Source organism: Equus quagga, chromosome 3, assembly GCF_021613505.1.
Source record: "Equus quagga isolate Etosha38 chromosome 3, UCLA_HA_Equagga_1.0, whole genome shotgun sequence".
NCBI classification, from domain to species: Eukaryota; Metazoa; Chordata; class Mammalia; order Perissodactyla; family Equidae; genus Equus; species Equus quagga.
The window spans coordinates 47,407,495-47,423,328 of NC_060269.1; positions in this window are offsets into that span (position 1 = coordinate 47,407,495).

Sequence of the window (15,834 nt, forward strand, 5' to 3'; positions counted from 1 at the left end):
CATCTGCTGCCAATCCTCCTGTTTTTTGCTGAGGAAGACTGGCCCTGAGCTAACATCCATGCCCCTCTTCCTCTACTTTATATTTGGGATGCCTGCCACAGCATGGCTTGCCAAGCAGTGCCATGTCCGCACCCTGGATCTGAACCAGCGAACCCAGGGCCACTGAAGCAGAAAATGTGAACTTAACCACCGAGCCACCAGGCCGGCCCCAAATGGATTATATTTTTGACTTCTCTTTCTGCTAGCTCATTAATAGTATATAGAAATACAACTGATTTTTATAAGTTAATTTTGTACCCTGCAACTTTGCTCTACTTATTGATTATTTCTAATAGTTTTCTGGTGGATTCTTTAGGGTTTTCTATATATAAAATCATGTCCTCCACAAACAGCAAGAGTTTCACTTCTTCCTCTTCAATTTGGATTCCTTTTATTTCTTTTTCTTGCCTAATTGTTCTGGCCAAAACCTCCAGTACTATGTTGAATGGGAATGGTGAGAGTGGGCACCCTTGTCTTATTCTTGTTCTCAGAGGGATGGCTTTCAGTTTTTCGCCATTAAGTATGATGTTGGCTGTGGGTTTGTCATATATGTCCCTTATTATGTTGAGATATTTTCCTTCTATACCCATTTTATCGAGAGTTTTTATCATAAATGAATGTTGGATATTGTCAAATGCTTTCTCTGCATCTCTTGAGATGATTATGTGATTTTTATTTCTCAATTTGTTAAATGGGTCTATCAAATTGATTGATTTGAGGTTGGGGAACCACCCCTGTGTCCCTGGTATAAATCCCACTTGATCATGGTGTATGATCCTTTTAATGTATTGCTGTATTTAGTTTGCCAATATTTTGTTGATGATTTTGCAATCAGTGATATTGGCCTGTAATTTTCCTTTTTTGTGTTGCCCTTGTCTGGTTTTGGCATCAGGGTAATGTTGGCCTTTTAGACTAAGTTAGGAAGCATTCCTTCTTCTTCAATTTCTTGTAATAGTTTGAGAAGGATAGGTATTATACTGTCATCAAATGTTTGGTATAATTTCTCTAGCAAAGCCATCTGGTCCTGGACTTTTGTTTTTTGGGAGGTTTTTGATTACTGTTTCAATCTCTTTACTTATTACTCTATTCAGATTCTCTATTTCTTCTTGATTCAGTTTTGGGAGGTTGTATGAGTCTAAGAATTTCTCCATTTCTTCTAGGCTTTCAATTTGTGGGCACATAGTTTCTTATATTATTCTCTTATAATCCTTTGTATTTCTGTGTTATCTGTTGTAATTTCTCCTCTTTCATTTCTAATTTTATTTATTTGAGCCTTCTCTCTTTTTTTCTTAGTGAGTCTGGGTAAAAGCTTGTCAATTTTGTTTATCTTCTTAAAGAACCAGCTCTTAGTTTCATTGATATTTTCTACTGCTTTTTTAGTCTCTATTTCATTTATTTCTGCCCTGATATTTATTATTTCCCTCCTTCTACTCACTTTGGGCATTGTTTATTCTTCTTTTCTAATTCTGTTAGGTGTAGTTTAAGGTTGCTTATTTGAGATTTTTCTTGTTTGATGAGCTGGGCCTGTATTGCTATAAATTTCCCTCTTAGAACCACTTTTGCTGCATCCCACAAGAGTTGGTATGTTGTGTTTTCATTTTCATTTGTCTCCAGGTACTTTTTGATTTCTCCATTGATCCAAAGGTTGTTCAGTAGCATGTTGTTTAATGTCCACATATGTGTTACTTTCCCAGCTTTTTTGTTGTAGTTGATTTCTAGTTTCATAACATTGTGTTTGGAAAAGATGCTTGACATGATTTCTATCTTCTTAAATTTATTGAGGTTTGCCATGTTTTGCATCATGTGGTTTATCTTTGAGAACATTCCAGGTGTACTTTAGAAGAATGCATATTCTGCTGTTTTTGGATAGAATGTTCTATGTGTATCTATTAAGTCCAGTTGATCAAGTGTTTCATTTAAATCTATTATTTCCTTGTTGACTTTCTGTCTGGATGATCTATACATTGATGTAAGTGGGATGTTGATGTCTCCAACTATTATTGTGTTGCTGTTAATTTCTTCCTTTAGGTCTATTAATAGTCGCTTTTTATAGTTTGGTGCTCCTGTGTTAGATCCATGCAAGCGTTATGTCCTCTTGGTGGAATGTCCCTCTTTGTCTCTCATTGTCTTTTTTGTCTTGAAGTCTGCTCTATTTAATATAAGTATTGCAATACCTGCTTTCTTTTGTTTGCCATTTCTTAGAGTATCATCTTCAATCCCTTCACTCTAAACCTGTGTTTGTCTTCAGAGCTGAGATGTGTTTCCATGAAGCAGCATATTATTGTGTCTTGTTTTTTAACCCATTCAGCTATTCGGTGTCTTTATATTGGAGAATTCAATCCATTTATATTTAGAGTGATTATTGATATATGAAGGCTTAATACTTCCATTTTATCTCTTGTTTTCTGGTTGTTCTGTATTTCCATTTTTTCTCTTCCCTTGTATTTGTTACTGTCATTTCAGTTTGTCGGTTTTCTATAATGGTTTTCTCAGTTTTTCCTTTGTTTATGAATTGTGGTTTTGATCTGATTTTGATTAGTGCTTACCATGAGGTTTGTGTAAAAGATCTCATAGATGAGATAGTCCATTTTCTCATAGCTTATTATCTCCATTGGCCAGTAGTTTCCATGTCTTTCCTCTTCCCCTTCTGAGTTATTGTTGTCACAAATTATTCTGTTTTGTGTTGTGTTTGTGACTAAATCAAAGTGTATATAGTTATTTTTGATGCTTTCCTTCCCTTTATCTTTTATTTTATAATTAAGTGTTTGCTAACCTGTTCTCATAGAGAGCTGCAATTTTCTGATTTTTGTCTATCTATCTCCTTGCCAAAGCTTTATAGACCTCTGTCTTTTTGTTTCAGGTATGAAGTCTTCCTTCATCATGTCTTGTAAGATGGGTCTAGTGGCAATGAACTCCCTCAGCTTTTGTTTATCTGGGAAAGCTTTAATTTCTCCATCATACCTGAAGGATAGTTTCACTGGATAGAGTACTCTTTGTTAAACTTTTTGTCTGTCAGTACTTTGAACATATCATTCTCTCCTGGCTTTTGATTTTTCTGCCAAGAAGTCTGCTGAAAGCCTGATAGGGTTCACATTGTAGATTATTTTCTTCTGCTTTATTGCCCTTAAAATTTTTTTGGTGTCATTGACTTTTGCCAGTTTTCCTGTTATATGCCTTGGAGAAGGTCTTTTTTGTTGATGTAATTAGAACTTCTATTTATTTCATATACTTGTAAGTCCAGTATTTTCCCCAGGTTTGGGAAGGTTCTCAGCCGTTATTTCTTTGAACAAGCTCACTACTCCTTTCTCCTCTTCTCCCTCTGAAATACCTGTAATCTTTATGTTGCTTTTCCTAATTGAGTCAAATACTTCTCAAAGAGTTTCTTCACTTTTTAAAAGTATCATAGTTCTCTCTCCATCTCCACCTGAAACATTTCTATATTTTTATCCCCTAAATCACTAATTCTGTCCTCCATAATGTCAGCACTATTTTTTAAGGATTCTAGATCATTTTCATCTCATTAATTGTCTTCTTCATATACAGAATTTGTTTGTTTTTTTCAAAGAGTTTCAATCTCTTTGGTGAAATATTCCTTCATCTCATTAATTTTATTGATAAAATCATTGAACTGTCTTTCTGAGTTTTCTCATAATTTGTTGAGTATTGTCATAACAACTATTTTGAATTCTCTGTCATTTAGATTGCAAATTTCTGAGAATTCAGGATTGGTTTCTGGAGACTTGTCATTTTCCTTCTGTTATGAAGTGTTACTGTAGATTTTCATGGTGTTTGATTAACAGAAACTGCCACCACTGGGGAGAAGCAAGAACTGTGTTTCTGATCCTACCCTGTCTGCTAGAAGTTGTGCGTGTACCACTGCCCTGCATTTGCACAGTCTGGCCACAGCCTCATGGCTGGTCACTCTGATGGGAGTGAGGCCTCTGCCCCTCTGTGTCAGCAGGCAGGTTGCACAGGTGCAGGCAGACATGATGCTTGCTGGTTTGGCAGAGCCACTGTGCTTGGTGGGTGGGGCACCTATGTGTGGGCTGAGCCATGGCCACTCAGTGGGGAGCATTCCCACTGGCAGGGCCACCAGGGCACAGTGGGTGCTCCTGTACACCGAGTTACCCCTCCAAATGCGTTTGCATGCATGCTGAGTGGCTCTTGCCTCCTCTCACAGTCACACTGTGCTTGGTGGGCAGGGCTCCTTTGTGGGAGCCAAGTTGTGGCCAGTGGGGATTTTCTCCTCTGGTGGGTCTGCCACAGGATGGAGGTTACTGCCAAAAGCTGGGATAGCATTTCTGTGCAGGCTGAGCTTTCCTGGCCTCCTCTTAGAGTTGTGCTGGCCACAGCGTGATCCTTCACAAACTGGTTCACTATTGCCAGGGATGGGGAGGATTGTGTTCACCTATCTCCACTGCTTCCTGCATATCTAGTCCATACCCTTTCAGGTGTATAACTGAATGGATCTCTCAGGCATCTTGTTGTGCTTCGTGGGTATTCTCCATTGGTCAAGGAATGTCCATTTTGTTGTAATTCAAAGAGGGAGAGACAAAGGAAACAACTCACTACACTATGTTGCTGACATCACTTCTACAATTGAATTTTGCATATTGACATTATATTCTCCAAACTTACTGAATTTATTTATTAGTTCTTATTTTTTTAGTTGATTCCCTAGAATTTTCTAGTCACAAGATTGTATGGTCTGTAAATAGTAATAGTTTTACTTTTCTTTCAAATGTGAATGTCTTTTATTTCTTTTTCTTGCCTAATTACACTGGCAAGAATCTGTCAGTCAATCAGGGTTATCTGTTAATCCAGAGATGTAGAGCAAGTAGGAAAACAAAATGCATGTGTTTGTTTGTATAAAAAGATTTATTTCAAGGAATTGCCTTATGTAATTGTGGAGCCTGGCAAGTTTGAAAGTTCAGCAGGCTGGAAATTTTCAATTAAGAGCTAATGTAGTCTTGAGGAAGAATTTCTTCTTTCTTGAGGAATTTCCAGTTTTACTCTTAAGCCATTTCAACTGATTGGATGAAGTCCACCTATATTACAAAGAGTAATCGCCTTTCCTGAAAGTCTGCTGATTATGGATTAACCACATCTACAAAATACCTTCAGAGCAAAGCATAAACTAGTGTTTGATCAAATAACTGGCTGCTATGTCCTAGCCTAGTTGGCACATTAAAATAATCATCACAGTCCATTCCTTGTCAACTTGATATACACATCTCCTCAAACTATAATTAATCTCTAAATAATGTTGATAGCAAAGTCATATTTCCAGATAACATGCTACAGTTATCCTGGATACAACTAAAAATGTATTAGTCCTTTTTCCAGATCAGGATACAAAGTCTTTGGGTAATGTTCCCTCTTCTCTTTGATATCTTGTAACTTGAATATTGTGATGTTGAGTTAACTGTTATTCATACATCTTATGTTATCTGATAAAGGGATAAGAGTGAGAAGAAAACAAACCTATTTGATGTACATCAGATATACACAGAAACATAATCATAACAAAATAAGAAAGAAATACTCACAATATTTATATTCCTAGTTCATGGAACTGGTCACATAGGTCATAGCTGGTATTTATGTCTACCTTTTAACACCACCCATCCAATATTCCCTTTTCTCTCCGCAAGCAAAAGCAGCTTAGATAGGTGTGGATCTTTAACTGCTGGAGAGAACCAAATCTCTACTCCTGAAGTTGTGGGGCCACCAGTAGTTTTACCTAATTTGGGTCATTGTAATTTTTCATTGACTTTACTTGCAGAGCATGGTAATACTAAGAAACTCCCAAAGGAATCTCCTGTATTACAGATCTACTCTTCCTTACTTCCACTGTATACTAGAAGCTCTCTTCCCCTTGGTAATCAGAATCAATCACTCTGAGCTGTAGTAACTCCTTTTTCCGCCTATTGATGCAGATACATGAGGATCCCAAAGTGGCTAGGTAGCAGACTTAACTTCCAGTTCAAAGGAATAATTTTTTTGTTTCCTGGTGGAAGAATTCATCTCTTTGGAACTAATATCTACAGACCGGCAAAGCATAAGGTCACAGAGAAAGGAAGCAAAAATTTTGTTGGTGGATCACTAGGGGTAATAGTGAGTGGTACCACACCATCTCTACAACTTATATCCTGGCTATGGGAGAAGCAGCACCATATAGTGGACACTGATTCAAAGCACACAAAGCTCAAAGCTATAGAACCTTGCCCCAGTCCTGCAGGATGTTGTCATCTAGCTGGAGCTGTAACTGCATTTTCAAAACACTATTCTATCCTTGTGTCTGCTTCATCATATGGCCCGAGTAGAAGAACAGCTTGTATAGCAGTCTGTATCTGTTGCAGACCCTTTCCTGGGGTCCACTCAAAATTAAGAGCTTTTTGAGTCAATTTGTAAATGGGCCAGAGTAGCACACCCAAAATCCAAAGCATTGACTCCAAAATACAAAGATTCCAGTAGGTGTTTTGCCTCTCTTTTTGGTTGTAGGAGAGGCCAGATGTAACAATTTATCCTCCACTGCAGAAGGCATATCTTGACATGCTCCAGACCACTGTACCCCTTGAAATTTCACTGAAGTATAAGGATTTGGATTTTGTCAAATGTTTTCTCTGTGTCTATAGAGATGATCATATGATTTTTGGTTTTTATTCTATTATTATGGTGTATCACATTACAAGATTTTCAGATGTTAAACCAAACTCGCATTACTGGAATAAACCCCATTTAGTAATAGAAATGTAGTATTAGAAATAGAAATGTAGTAAATAGTAGTATTATTTCTTTAGTAAAGAAATAATAATTCTTTTTATATGTTGCTGGATTTGATTTGCTAGTATATTTTGAGGATACGTTCATTCTTATTCATAGAGATATTGGTCTGTGGTTTTCTTTTCTTGTGACCTCTCTGTCTAGTTTGTTATTAGGCTCATACCAGCCTCTTAAATTGATTTCAGAAGTGTTCCCTATTATTCTCGTTTTTTTTTTTTTTTTTGGTTTGGGTTTTTTAATGAGTAGTGTTTTGATTACATACTCAAATGTTTCACCTCTTGTATGTTGATTCAGATTGCCTGTTTCTTCTTTAGTCAGATCTGGTTGTCTGTATCTTTCCAGGAATTTGTCCATTTCATCTAAGTTATCTGATTAACGTGTAATCGTTAATACCATGATTATATTCATTTTCATTTCAGTTAGGTCAATAATAATACCCTTTTTTCTACTCCTGATTTAATAATTTGGGTTTTGTCTCTTTTATCTTGGTCAATCTAGATAAATGTTTATCAATTGTGTTAATATTTTCAAAGGAAAAGCTTTTGATTTCATTGGCTTTCTCTATGGTTTTCTATTTTTAATTTCATTAAATTTTGCTCTAATATTTATTATTTCCTTCTATCTGCTTACCTAAGGTTCAGTTTGTTCTTCTTTTTCCATTGTCTTAAGGTAGAAGATTAGATTATTGATTTCAGTTTTTTATTCTTTCTTAATATAGGTATTTAGAGTTATAACTTTCCTATATAGGAATTTGTCTGCTATTTTTCTCATATTTAGTCTGTGGTTATGAAATTCTTGGACAAAGACACAGAGCTGAGGTGCTATTTTCGTTACAGCGTATCATGGGTACATACTATCAACATGATTTATCACTGTTGATATTGACCTTGATTACTTGACTGGAGTGTTCTTCAGGGGTCTTCACTATAAAGTTATTCTTTTATTCTCGTTTCTATACTGTACTCTATGGAAGGAAGTCACTCTCTGCAACCCATACTGAGGGAGCAGAGATTTATGCTTCACCTTGCTGAGGGCATTATATCCACATAATTTATCTGGAATTCTTTTACAAACAGGATTTATCTCATTTCCTTCATTTATTTGTTTTTTTCAATCATTTATGTATATCAGTATGGATTAATGGATACTTATTATATTCTGGGTTATCATCCAATACTAAGTTATTTATTTTATTGCTCAAACTGCTCCTGCTTTGACCATTGAGACCTCTTTCAGTTGGTGCCTCTGTCCCTTTGACACTCTCCCATCAATGTGGGTTTTTGTTTTCTGAACACTTCTTTATTTTCTGGCACTACAAATTGTTCCAGGCTTATCTTGTATATGTCCTGGTCCTGTGATATAATCAATATTTATTTAATCAGGCTTGGTCATTTTATTGAAGAATGGTATTAGAAACCAGCATCTGGGCACCAGATGAGCTCATTGCTACTATGGTGCCATTGCTTCTAACCCTCTCAGCTAACCATCTAAGGAAATATATGTATGTATATTAAACCATGTATATAGACATATATACTGTCTCCAACTCTATTGCATTATCAAATGGATCATTGCAGCCTCCCTACTTACATATCTGTTATTTCATACTTCAATAGTGAAAAACCTGGCTTCTACTATTCGCCATTTATTTAAATACTTAATTGCGCAATTCCAGTATACATGTGTAGCAGTATCAGAATATTTAACCTGTACCCCTGGAAGAGCCAACTTTACCAACTAGAATATGGTAACTTATATGAAGTTCTTTTTGCCTTGAATCTTTTAGACTCCACTCGTTTCTAAGGTTGCTGAGGTCAGCAACTCTTCCTCCCACTTCACTGAGGAAGTTTCATGTGTTTATGATACAGTTAGATTCTCTTGTCAGAGTCTGCATTTCTTTATAAAATCTGCTAACTTTCTAACTGATTTTTTAAAATTTGCGTAAATAAAGGTCCACTGTTTATGCTGTAAAAGTCTATGGATTTTGACAAATAGGTAATATAATGCATCCATCATTACAGTGTCAAAAGAACAGTTTCATTATTCTAAAACTCTCAAAGTTTTACCTATTTAAAATTTCCCTAGTGCTCTTCCAAAGCTCTGGAAACCACTGATCCATTTTCCTGTCTCTATAATTTTGCCTCTTCAAGAATGTCATATAGCCGGAATCAGGCAGCATTTAGCCTTTTCAGACTGGCATCTTTCACTTATGAATATGCATTTAACGTTCATCTGTGTATTTACATGGATTGGTTGCACATTTTGTTGCTAAATAATATTACATTGTGTGGATGTTTCGTCATTTGTTAATCCATTCAGCTATTAAAGGACATCTTGGTTGTATTCAGTTTTGGCAATTATGAATAAAGCTGCTATAAACAGTCACTTTTGGGTTTTTGTATGGACAAGTGTTTTCAAATCAGTTAGGTCAACATCTAAGAGTACAAATGCTGGATTGTATTGTAATACCATGTTTAGCTTTGTAAATAACTGCTTGGCCGTCTTTGAAAGTGATTGTACCAGTTAGCATTCCCACCAGCAATGAGTGAGGATTACTGTTCTTCCATATCCTTAGCAGCATTTGGTATTGCCAGTTTTTTAGAGTTTAGTCCTTCTAATAGGTGTGTGTAAGTATCTTATTTATTGTTGTTCCATCTGCAATTCCCTAATGACAAAATATTTAATAGCTTTTCACATACTCCTTTGTTATCTGTATATCTTCTTTGGTGAGGTCTTTGTTTAGATCTTTTTCCCATTTTTATTGATGCTGTTTGTTTTCTTACTGTTAAGGTTTAAGAATTTTTTGTATATTTTGGATACAAGCCCTTTATCAGAATATTTATTTTAATAATATATTTTTATATAAAACAATGTATATATTAATATGTGCATTTTAAGAAATCAGCTCATTTGACTGTGGCAGTTGGCAAGTCTGAAGTCTGGAGGAAAGACTGGCAGCCTGGAAACTCAGGCAGAAGTTGATGCTGCAGTCTTGAGGAAGAATTTCTTCTTTGGGATGCTTAAGTTTTTGCTCTTTAGGCCTTTAGATTAATTGGATAAAGCCCATCTACATTACTCATCCACATCCTTACTAGATTCAACTGATTCTAGATATTGACTACATCGACAAAATACTGTCATGGCAACCCCTAGATTATTGTTTGGCTAAATAACTTTAAGTATCTTTAAATGTCTAGAAACATTTCTATGGACTGGGTAATATAACCTAAACAAGTTGACACATAATACTTAACCATTATAGACACCATCAAATTTACAATTGAACAAGTAAACAAATATCAAAGTTAGCACATATGTAAAGATTTTCTAATACCTGATTAGAATATCAATTTTTAGATTTAAATTTACATTAATTAAAATCAACAAAATTCAAAAGTCAGTTCTTCAGACTCACTAGCCACATTTCGAGTGCTCCATGGCCATGTTTGTTTATTTGCTACGATGTTGGACAACGCAGCTCTAAACATCTTATCCATTTTCTTGCCATTAAGCATCAATTTACTTGAGTAATTCTCAAATTCATTTTTAAACCTTAACCTCATTTATGAACATTGCTGTATGTTTCTAAAAGCCTGTAAGACAGGTTCATTTGTTCTTAACACTCAATTTATTTGAAAATTGAACCCATGCATCATTTCTAGAATCTTTAGTCTTTATTATTAGAACTACCTTATTTGCCTTCTTCCTATGATCATACTGTGTTAAGGAGTAGAAAGTATCTGATTTGAAGGACCAGACTCAAGTGTGAATACCTGAGTTAGCACTTTCTACCTAATTATTTCATCTCAAGGACCTCGATTTCCTAATCTTTCAAATGGGCATAATAATACCTTCCAAGATGAATTGTAATACAAATTAGATACATTAAGCTGTGTAAGGTTATTAACAAAACAGTAAGCATATAGTAAATGCTTAATAAATATCACTTACACTCTTTCCTGTTTATATTTTTCTTTATACTATAACTTTAATTATTAGCTCATTTACATGTCAAATAAATTTTGCCCAGCTCAATTCTTTACTATGTTTATAAACTGATTTTTTATCTTCAGGCCTGTATAATTACACCTATACCTTTTGACCAGATAAATCATCACAAAAATCTCTCTCTGTTTACATGACTATCCTGTTGAAAAAAAAAAAGTCAGTGTCTATCCACCCCAAATCAAAACACTAATACCTATTGGGTTGAGACTAAAATAATCATGGCATTTCACTATACAGCCCCTTTCCAAACTCTTCTTATTCCACAGCTTCTATCATAGGCCCAAATTTAAAGAGAATATTTACCATATCCAGAGAGGTCTTCTATTATATTACTTGAATCTCTTCTTAGATGCTGGTTTTCCCCAACTGGAATATTCTTCCTATTGCAATCTGACCACTAATTTTCATGTCAGAAGAAGGTTTATTACATTTAGATTTGTAAATTGTAATTCCTATTCATTATACCATGAAAACAACTGAGAGTGGTACACCCTTTTCTACTCATTTTGGATAAAGTATTCTCATCAGAATGGTAATTTCTCTTGAAATCAACATGGCCATTTTTTCTTCTGTCAGATCATCTTTGATCTTTTTTCTTTGAGAGAATTTGACCCTTTATGGCTTATTTCTTTACTTTGTTTGATTGTATTCATTTGAACTGAGATTTCTTGGACCAACTAAATATATGACTGTGTGAAACTCTCACAGATGTGTAAATGACAAACTGCATATTACAGGACATCGGTAATATTAAAGTTGCACGTTAACACAGAGATAAGGTCAATGTGCATTAAGAGAACAAACACTGAGGCTCCAGTTTGAATTGAGTTTTGGCTGAATTGAAGGTTACTGTAATATAACATGTATCTTCATTACATTTTGAATGTAAATGAAATTGAAGGGAATGAACAGAGAAGGAAGTTTGAAGGAAATACTACAGTGTCATAGACTGCATTTTAGTTCAGTGTGTACACTATCAAATTTCTAGTATCAGTTTCACAATTTCAAAAGCTAAAATATTTATGTCCATATCCATAGAGACAATAGGAAAAAAATACAATTCAAAGTGAATTCGAATGACTATTGAAGGTAGATTCTAATACTATAAAGAATGCCTATGATTCATGTATTTGTGGAAGTTTTTAATTCTAAAGGTTTTAAGCAACACATCTTTAAATGAAAACAAAAAATATTTAAAAAATCATTCTTGAACTAAAAATTTAGAGACAATCACTTCATGTTTATTGTTGCTTCTTTCTAAGTTGTATAGAAACCATATACTTTGCCTTTCCTGGAGTTAATCTATATCACAACTCTGCCGATATATACATATATACTATGAATATGTATGCATGTATATATGCAACAACTTTTATTATATTTATTTTATATTAATTCAATTAAAATATGACTGAAAGATGTCTGGATCCATGAAATTTTCTCAGATCAATTCAGCATGACTGGAATCTGAAGAATCAAGTAGTAAGCATGTAAATAAAATATGTAAGTGGATACTGTTACAAATTCTATAAAGGAGAATCTTATATTCTGGAAACTTGTACGAGGAAACAAAGGCTTTTTGATTCCTTCATTTTAAGGACACATCCTTCCTGGAACTCATTATTTTATTCCACATTAAAAATCTCAAACTGGTCACGTATTATCTCTAAATACAATCTTTGTATCTATATCGCCTACTGACAAAGTACTCACAACTTGTCCACTGAACTTGAGTTGACCAAAGTAGTCAGGTTTCTCTCTTCTCCACAGGCCTCTAAACTTTGGCTTGCCTCCAAATTTGAGCAAGCCGTGCTTTAGTGCAGAATAACAGAATGTCCCTCCTCACCAGCTCATTCTGAGGATCAACCAACTTCACAGAGAAACATTTCTTCTCAATGCACCCTCATGTGCCACCTGCACATTTACATGGCTTGCCCTCCTCTCTCAAAAAGTCCCTTCTAGCACTCCTTATACATCCACATAAAAGAAAAGCCCTTTTTTGTTTGCTTGAGTTTGAGATGTTTCCAAATTACTAAGATCAGAGCCTCCTCAATATTGTAATAGTCTTTTTAAATAAAGTCCAGATTTATTTTTATTTGACAGTACATTCACATTCTCTCTCACCAAGTTAGCTAATCACCAATCACTTAAGTCCTTTATAGAAAACTCTATACTCCACCTAGATGTGGTTAGACCAATTATTAGTTCTTTTTTTAAAAAAAAAGCTCAAAGGCCTTTTAGGGCAGTGTAAATATTCTGTATGATGCTATAATGGTGGATACAAGTCATTATACTTTTGTCCAAATTAACAGAACATACAGCTCCAAGAGTGGACGCTCATGTGAACTATGATGCTGAGTAATTATGATGACACTGTAGGTTTATCTCTTCTAAGAATGTACCATTCTGGTGTAGGATATTGATAATGAGAAAGTAGTTTACGCATGTGTGGGGGCAGGCAGTACATAATGAAATATCCCTACCTTCCTCTCAATATTGATGTGAACCTAAAACTGCTCTAAAAAATAAAGTCTCTTCTGTTTTTCTCAGCCTTTGTTCTCTTTGCTTTTCAGCTTTAGAGGTTTCTATTGAGATATCCCTAAGCTCAGAGATTTTTTCCTCAGCTATGTTCAGTCTACCCTTAAGCCCATCAAAGGCATTTTCATTTCTGTTGCAGTGTTTTTATCTCTGGAATTTCTTTTTAGTTTTTTCTTAGCATTTCCATCTCTCTGCTTACATTGCCTATTTCTTCTTACATGCCGTCTACTTTATTAATTAGAGCCCTTAGCATATTGATCGTGTTGTTTTAAATTCCCAGTCTGATAATCCAACACACCTGCCGTGTCTGGTTGTTCAGCTCATTCTATGTTTTCAGATTGTGTTTTTGGCCTTGTAATGTGACTTGTAGTTTTTTCTTGATAATCGGAAATGGGGCACTGGGTAAAAGGAACTGCTGTAAATAGGACTTTAGTAATGTGATGGTAAAGTATAGGGGGAAGGAAAGCATTCGACACTCCAATGATTAGGTCTCAGTCTCCTAGTGAGCCTAAGCCTCTGGACTTTGAGCTTCACAGTGCTTTTCAATTCCCCCTGCCCCCAGCAGAGTGGGTTGGAGTTAGGCTCTGATCATATGTCAGCAGGTTGGACTCCAGTTAGCTGATTTCTTCTGAGGGCAGACGTTTTTAAGAAGAACTAGAAGAACTGAGTGCTCTGGCGTATTTCAAAATGGTCCCTTTTCTGATCCTCCTGCTGGAAGAATGAAGGGATTTTTCTTCCATATTTAGTGTGAGAACTTGGTCGGTTTTTTTGGAAGCAAAACTCACAAAAGTAGTTGGGGGGACTATAAACTAGATTGTGCTGGAGTTTTTAACTCTCACATTTGTCCTCTCTCAACCTCCAGTAATTTGTCAATTATAGCTCAGATTTTCTTATCCCGGCAGTAGTGCTGCAGTTTTCTGCCTGTGACTCTCCGCTCTGTACGCCGGGGCTCCCTGTATTCTCCTGTCTGTCTCTCCAGTTGTCGGGCTCAAATTTCCTCTGTCGCCTCCGCTCTACTGGAGATGCAAGGAGCGTGCTGATTACTCAGCCTGTTCAACTTTTCCCTTGTCAGAACAGAGTGGGACTTTCAAAGTCCTTACATGCAGAACTGGAAGCCAGAGGTGCTATTAGTTTGTTTTTTATTCTTGATCCTAGACATAAACATAATGAAACTATGTTCCTAGAAATTAATATGTTCAAATTTATTATTAATTGTTCTATAACAAATGGTTCACATAGATTTGAGGAATGCTGCATTCTATAACCCTGCCTTAGATACATATATTAGACCTGCTTGAATGTTGCTACTTGAGCCACAGGAAGCTTTTATCTTACTATTATTATATTTTTAAACTATTTTTAAACAGTCGAGAATTTTTGCCTCTGAATTTTTGTAATGAAAAAAAACGTAATCACCCTACAGATGTTTCAGAGTTTCACCAAGGTTAACTATATAGGGCCCTAAAAGCTATTCAACATTCATGGTATTTATCTCTAGTTAACTCCCTACCATGCTTTCTCTACCCTCCTTTTTTCTCTTAATATTAGCAACAAATCACTCCAGGCAAATATTCTTGGCTATCACTTTAATTGAGAGTCTATTGTCCTGTTTACACAGCCTATAAATCTAGTAAACAAATTTTATTTTTTTCCTTTGTCACAAATTTACAATCATAATCACTTTATATCTATACTTCCTTTAAAATTGCTCTTTTGTTCAATTGTATTTTTGCTTTCCAATTTTACTGCTAATTTTTTTTTCCTGAATTTTATTACAGTCTCTGGATTTATCTCTATGTTCATTTAGTTTTATTCACAATAAACTTGCAGAACTCTATTCCATTATTTTTTAGAGGACTATTTTAGTTATAATATGCCATATTCAAAAACCTTCAAAAACACCATATTTCATACTGTAAAAAGTTATATCTCCTCATCCCATATTAAATATCACTACTAAATGTTCCTAGTTGTCTTTCTGGTGCATTTTTGAGGTCTCTTGAAATAACTACTAACTTAGTCCAAATAATACATACACTTTTCTGAATATACTTCATTCTTTCCTTTCACATGATTTTTTATTGTGTTTAAATTCCTTTCTTTTAATTAGTCCAATCTCACACATGATAAAATAATTAATAAACTTCAGGTGGATTAAGAACTTAAATATGATGAGCAAAATTTAAATATTTCCCCCCAAATGAGAATAACTTTAAATGACTTTGGACCTAGGGAAGAATTTCTTAGGCTTATTATACAAATCATAAAAATAAAGAGAATAGGGTCTCACCTGGTGGTGTAGTGGTTAAGTTTGTGCGCTCCACTTCAGCAGCCTGGGGTTCACAGGTTTGGATCCTGGGTGCAGACCTAGCACTGCTCATGGGGCCACACCGTGGCAGCATCCCACATAAAATAGAGGAAGATTGGCACAGATGTTAGCTCAGCGACAATCTTCTTCAAGCA